The following is a 5,787-nucleotide window of genomic DNA, read 5'->3' on the forward strand; positions in this document are numbered from 1 at the left end:
TCTTGTTAAAGTTCCCGCTTTCCTATGAACCCACACAGAACCTCTCAACCCCCACAGAAAGTCTGCATTGCATCTCCCCCTTGGCATCAGAACAGGCTTACAATCCAGGGGCAAGAACGGGCAGGATCCAGGGAACAGACAGAGCTGTCTTTTAAGGGTTTCAGAAATAGGTTTCAATTACCCTTTCCACAAAGTGTGCAGGTAAAGATTGTCCCTTACAGCACTGTCACACCTGCATGGTCTATTTTTAATTCTGCCACTTGGTGTCATAATCTTCTTGAGGCCTAAGCGGGCTAAGAAAACTGCCCATTTCTTATTGCAGCACTCCTGGCTGTCCTGTCTGCTTCTGTTGCTACCTCCCACCTGCCCTCTGCTCTGCTGTGTTGTTTAAGGGCCCAGGAGATGGAGCGAGCCTGTGCCTAATGTTCATGTGGTCTATGGTTTGTTGCTGCTCCCAAACAATTAATCACCGGCATTTATTAAGGCCTCCTGAGTGTAAAACACTTGGGAGAGTGCAGTAGAAGCAATACACAAATTCCGTGGCCTGAAGGATCTTTATAACCTAATGGAGGAGACGGAAGAAAATTACTGACAAGTTGTGGGAGCAGGAAACGATAGGAAGTAGTACAAATTTGTCAGGATGAAGTAGCTGAATAAATAATAATGATAATAACAATAATAACTGGTATTTGTTAAATGCTTACTATGTGCTAAGCACCGTTCTAAGTGCTGGGATAGGTATAAGATAATCGGGTTGGACATAGTCCCTGTCTCACATGAGGCTCACAGCCTTAATCCCCATTTTAAAGAAGAAGTAACTGAAGCACAGAGAATTTAAGTGATTTGCTCTCAGTCACATAGCAGGTAAGTGGGATTAGAACCCAGGTCCTTCTGATGCCCAGGCCTATGCTCTATCCACTAGGCCATAATCCTTCTTCTACTAAGCCATGCTGCTTCTTAATAAATCACTAAAGGTACCAATTAATATACATATGTACAAAACTACTGATTAAGAAAATAAGACACAATAAGGGTTAAAGGTGGCTAATGCACTGATTCTACTAGGGTATTGCAAATTAACCATGGAAGGCTTTCTGTAGGAGGTGGGCTTTTTGGAAGGCATTGAAAACAAAGAGTGCTGTCTTCTCAGGGATTAATCAGAGATGGAGTTACAGACTATGAGAACAGTGTGAGTGAGGGATAGGAAGCAAAAGTTACTCATCTCTCATCTCTCTTCCCTCTTCTCCCTTCCTTCCACTTCAACTACACACTTGGGTGTTTATCCACTAAGTGCTTTGATACCCCACCCTTACCCCCATCTCCACAGCTTTTATCCACCTTTCATCTTCTTATGCTCTGATTCTTCCCCTTCCCTTCCAAATTGTAAACTCCTGGACTGCAGGGATCATGTCTACTAATTCTATTGTGCTCTCCTTCTAATATCCTCCCACAAACACATAGTACGATGCTCTGCACACAGTAAATGCTCAAGAAATACCGCTGATTGATTGAGAGAAATCTTCTAGTTCTATTTTCTGGGATCCATTAGAATTTTTCCACAATTCCCCCACAGGCCCCTGGTCCCAATCCAGTCACATCACTGCAGATTTTTCGACATTTATCTGACATTACGACACCTAAATATCAAACAAAGTTGAGGTTATTTTCTTAGCACTGCTAAAGAAGATGAAACAGCTGATGACAATGTACAGCACTGTATTTTCTTAGAAAAGATAAGAGCAGTCTCCTTTGTTCATGTTCTCATTGTGGAAGAAATTAAAACCCAGTCCCCGGACGACAAGAAAGCTGAAAGGAGAAGCTATAGCTGGACCATATGTAGAAACAAGAAACAAATAAAAATGCAGCACTGCCCCCAGGCCCCTGAGTGTATCTGATTTAACTGCAGTGTTTGCACCCACACAACAAATTCAGGGGTAGGAGGAGTCCTCTATAAAAATAGAGGAAGAAGAAACAGTGTCTATAAGACTGAACTCAATTTTGCTATATGTGCAGTACAGTCAGTTCTTTGGTAACACAGAGGTTCCATTCTTGATGAACTCCATGTTAAGGACAAGCATAATCCTAAACACTCCTTAACCGATACCACATGCATGCACACAACTGTTTATTCCAACATTGCCTCACTCCCTATCCAGAGAGAGGCCTGTTGTCAGAAGAACATTCCCTGATCTCCCAATGGTGTTCTATCCCAAATGCATAATGATAATAATAAGAATAATGGTATTTGTTAAGCGCTTACTATATGCTAGGCACTGTACTAAGCACTGGGGTGGTTACAAGCAAATCTTGAAAATATGCTGTTGATCACTCAGTCACATTTACTGAGTGTGCTTACAGTGTGTAGGGCACTGTACTAAGCACTCGGGAGAGCACAAACAACAATATAACAGACACATTCCCTGCACATAATGAGCTTGCAGTCTAGCAGATGAAAATTTTTGGTTGAGTGTAGGGCTTCCCCAACTCAAACCCTCCTAGAGGCCTGATATCTCATTTTATGTCAGCTCTGCTAGGTAGTAAATTCTCTGAGGGTGAAGATTTGGACTTTTAGCTCTATCATGCTCTTCTATGAACAGTGGAGATTTTGACTTACCCTTACTGTACACTCAGCTTGCTTTGGGGAGAGTGGTTTTCCCCAGAAATGCAGAATGGAAGTGATACGGATGGAAGGAAGTCACTCCAGCTCTTGATCTAACTTGTTTTCTCAGGTGAACACGATGTCAACAAAGAACCTTTCTGTTTCAGAGTTCAAGTCTGCCAATTCAGAAATAAATGTAGCTAGGTTTTAAAACCAGCCAACAGGCATTTATTGAAATGCCTAGGGTCCTGTCTCCTCAGACACCCATCTGATAAGGCAGAGGATCAATGCTGTCTTCCCAGACGTGAGATTAGATATTAGGATAGTGCATGTTACAGGTCAGAACTCTGAGAAAGACTCAGCAACATGGCAACTTTTCAGACTATGACAATGGCACTGGGACACAAATGTAAAAGAACATAACATTAAAGAAGAGTCAAACAGCTGCCACCTTTGCTCTCTTACTACTGTCATGGTACCAAGGACAGTTTTTTGTTCTTGTTTTGTTTAATTTTGGGTTTTGGTTTTTTTTTCCCCATACTATCTCAGTAGGGGGTTAATTCTGAAAATGCAGAAAAGATTAAAAAATCCTTTACATTAGCCTGAGGCACTGATGATTCAGATTGCTTGTTCTGCATTGGTGGGGAGAGAGTTATCATGAGGGAGGCCCATGTGAAACCAAGTAAAACAGGAAAGAATATTTTTTACTTAGATCAGAAGGATGGCAAAGAAAGTACATCCCAAAAGCTTTGCTTTCCCCACCCCATAACCTCAATTCTGTAATTTTTATTTATTTGTTTTGATGTCTATCTCACCTACTCTAGACTGTGAGTTTGTTGTGGGCAGGGAGTGTCACTATTTATGATCATGGGTTCGAATCCCGGCACCCCCACTTGTCAGCTGTGTGACTTTGGGCAAGTCACTTAACTTCTCTGTGCCTCAGTTCCCTCATCTGTAAAATGGGGATTAAGACTGTGAGCCCCATGTGGGACAACCTTGATTACCTTGTATCCCACCCAGCGCTTAGAACAGTGCTTGACACATAGTAAGCGCTTAACAAATACCAACATTATTATTATTATTATTATGGTTGCATTGTACTTTCCCAAGTGCTTAGTACAGTGATCTGCACACATTAGGCAATCAATAAATACAATTGAATGAATGAATGAAAAGCTGTGTTTCAGGAAGCTAATCCCCAGCCAAACTGTTTTAGGAAATTAGTAGGTTCTTCAAGCCTGCACAACCACCCACCTAACTCGAATGTGGCTACCACTTGTGTCAATCTGATTTCTAGGTCACAAAACTTAGTCTCCAGAGACCAGGGGTTGAAAGTAAAACATTCTTTTTGCCTAAACCCAAGTGGGACTTGCAAGGGGAAGGAAGGGGTAGTCGTTGTGATGATTGTTACCATATTAGAGAGCTCATAAAGCTCTCAATCACCTTGCTCTCTCCTACCTCACCTTGCTATTCTCCTGTTACAACCCAGCCTACATTCTTCGCTCTTCTAATGCCAACCTTCTCAATGTGCCTTGATCTCGATTACCTTGCCGGTGACCCCTCACCCACATCCTGCTTCAGACCTGGAACACCCTCCCTCCTCAAATCTCACAGACACTTCTTGACTTATGCCGTCGAGTTGTTTCCGACCTAGAGCGACAACATGGACACATCTCTCCCAGAACAACCCACCTCCCTCAGCAATCATTCTGGCAGTGTATCCATAGAGTTTTCTTGGTAAAAATGCAGAAATGGTTTACCATTGCCTCCTTCCATGCAGTAAACTTGACTCTCTGCCCATGACTCTCTTCCATGCTGCTGCTGCCCAGGACAGGTGAGTTTTGACTTGTAGCAGATTGCTTTCCACTTGCTAGCCACTGGCCAAGCTAGGAATGGAATGGATAGGCCTCTGCTTGACTTTCCCTCCCAGAGCTGAAACTGGTAGAGTACTGGAAACTCTCCAAGTGTGACCCTGAGAGGGGACAGACAATTACTCCCTCCCAATTCAAAGCTTTATTGAAGGCACATCTCCTCCAAGAGGCCTTCCCTGATTAAGCCCCCACTCTCTTCTGCATTGCCCTGACTTGCTCCCTTTGTTCTCCCCCATTCCCTACCAACCCCACAGCACTTATGTACATATCAGTAATTTATTTACTTATATTACTGTCTGTCTCCCATCTTCTAAACAGGTCATTGTGGGCAAGGAATGTGTCTGTTTAGTGTTGTATTGTACTCTCGCAAGCACTTTGTACAGGCTTTGCACACAGTATGCATTCAGTAAATACAAATACATGAATAAATGAATGAGAGGACTTCAAATCAATCAATTAATAGCATTTACTGTGTGCAGAGCACTGAATTTAGTTGTTGGAAGAGAACAATAGAGGTAGAAGACACAATTCCCACCCTCAAGGAGCTTATAATCTAGCAGGGGAGACATACACAATACTGGTAGGAGGAAGGAATAAAGATATGCACAGGGGGGCAATGGGAGTGCGGTTGAGAGAGATGTAAGATGGGAAAATGGGAGATTAATCAGGGAAGGCCCCCTGGAGGAGATGTGATTTTAGAAGGGTCTTGAAAATAGGGAGAGAAGTGGCCTGCAGGATGCGAAGCAGAAGGGAGTTCCGCTGAAGGGTGTGAGCAAAAGAAGCAGCATGGCCTAGTGGGTAGATCATGGGCCTGGGAACCAGAAGGTTATGGGTTCTTATTCCCACTCAGCCACTTGTCTGCTGTGTGATCTTGGGCAACTCACTTCACTTCTCTCTTCCTCAGTTACCTCATCTGTAAAATGAGGATTGAGACTGTGAGCCTGATGCGGGACAGGGACTGTGTTCAACCCAATTTGCTTGCATTCTCCCTCAGCGCTTAGTACAGTTTCTGACACAAACTAAATGCTTAACAAATATCATTATTATTATTATTATTATTATTATTATTATTGTTATTATTATTATTATTATTAGGAGGTTGGCAGTGTGTGAGATGAGACTGAGGCCTAATAAGTAAATGGTCTTCAGTAGAAGGAAGTAACCTCATTTCCCCTTTGTCTGCCTTTCCTTGAGCTGTTGTTACTGTTCCAGTCACAAAAAAGATTAGGGGACTGGTCTTTCCTTTTCCCTCCCAGCTTGCCCCAGCCATTGCCACAGGTGGTGGGGGAGGGGGAATAATAATATTAATAATAATTG

General features: G+C 42.8%; 1 non-coding gene across 1 annotated transcript; it reads right to left on the reverse strand.

Moving 5' to 3' along the window:
* Positions 1–4,443: 4,443 nt before the first annotated feature.
* LOC119929138 lies at positions 4,444–4,581 on the reverse strand. Its single transcript, XR_005451277.1, has one exon. It is a non-coding gene; the product is annotated as a small nucleolar RNA SNORA7 (small nucleolar RNA).
* Between the last annotated feature and the right edge of the window lie 1,206 nt (positions 4,582–5,787).

This window comes from Tachyglossus aculeatus, chromosome 5 (genome assembly GCF_015852505.1).
Source record: "Tachyglossus aculeatus isolate mTacAcu1 chromosome 5, mTacAcu1.pri, whole genome shotgun sequence".
NCBI classification, from domain to species: Eukaryota; Metazoa; Chordata; class Mammalia; order Monotremata; family Tachyglossidae; genus Tachyglossus; species Tachyglossus aculeatus.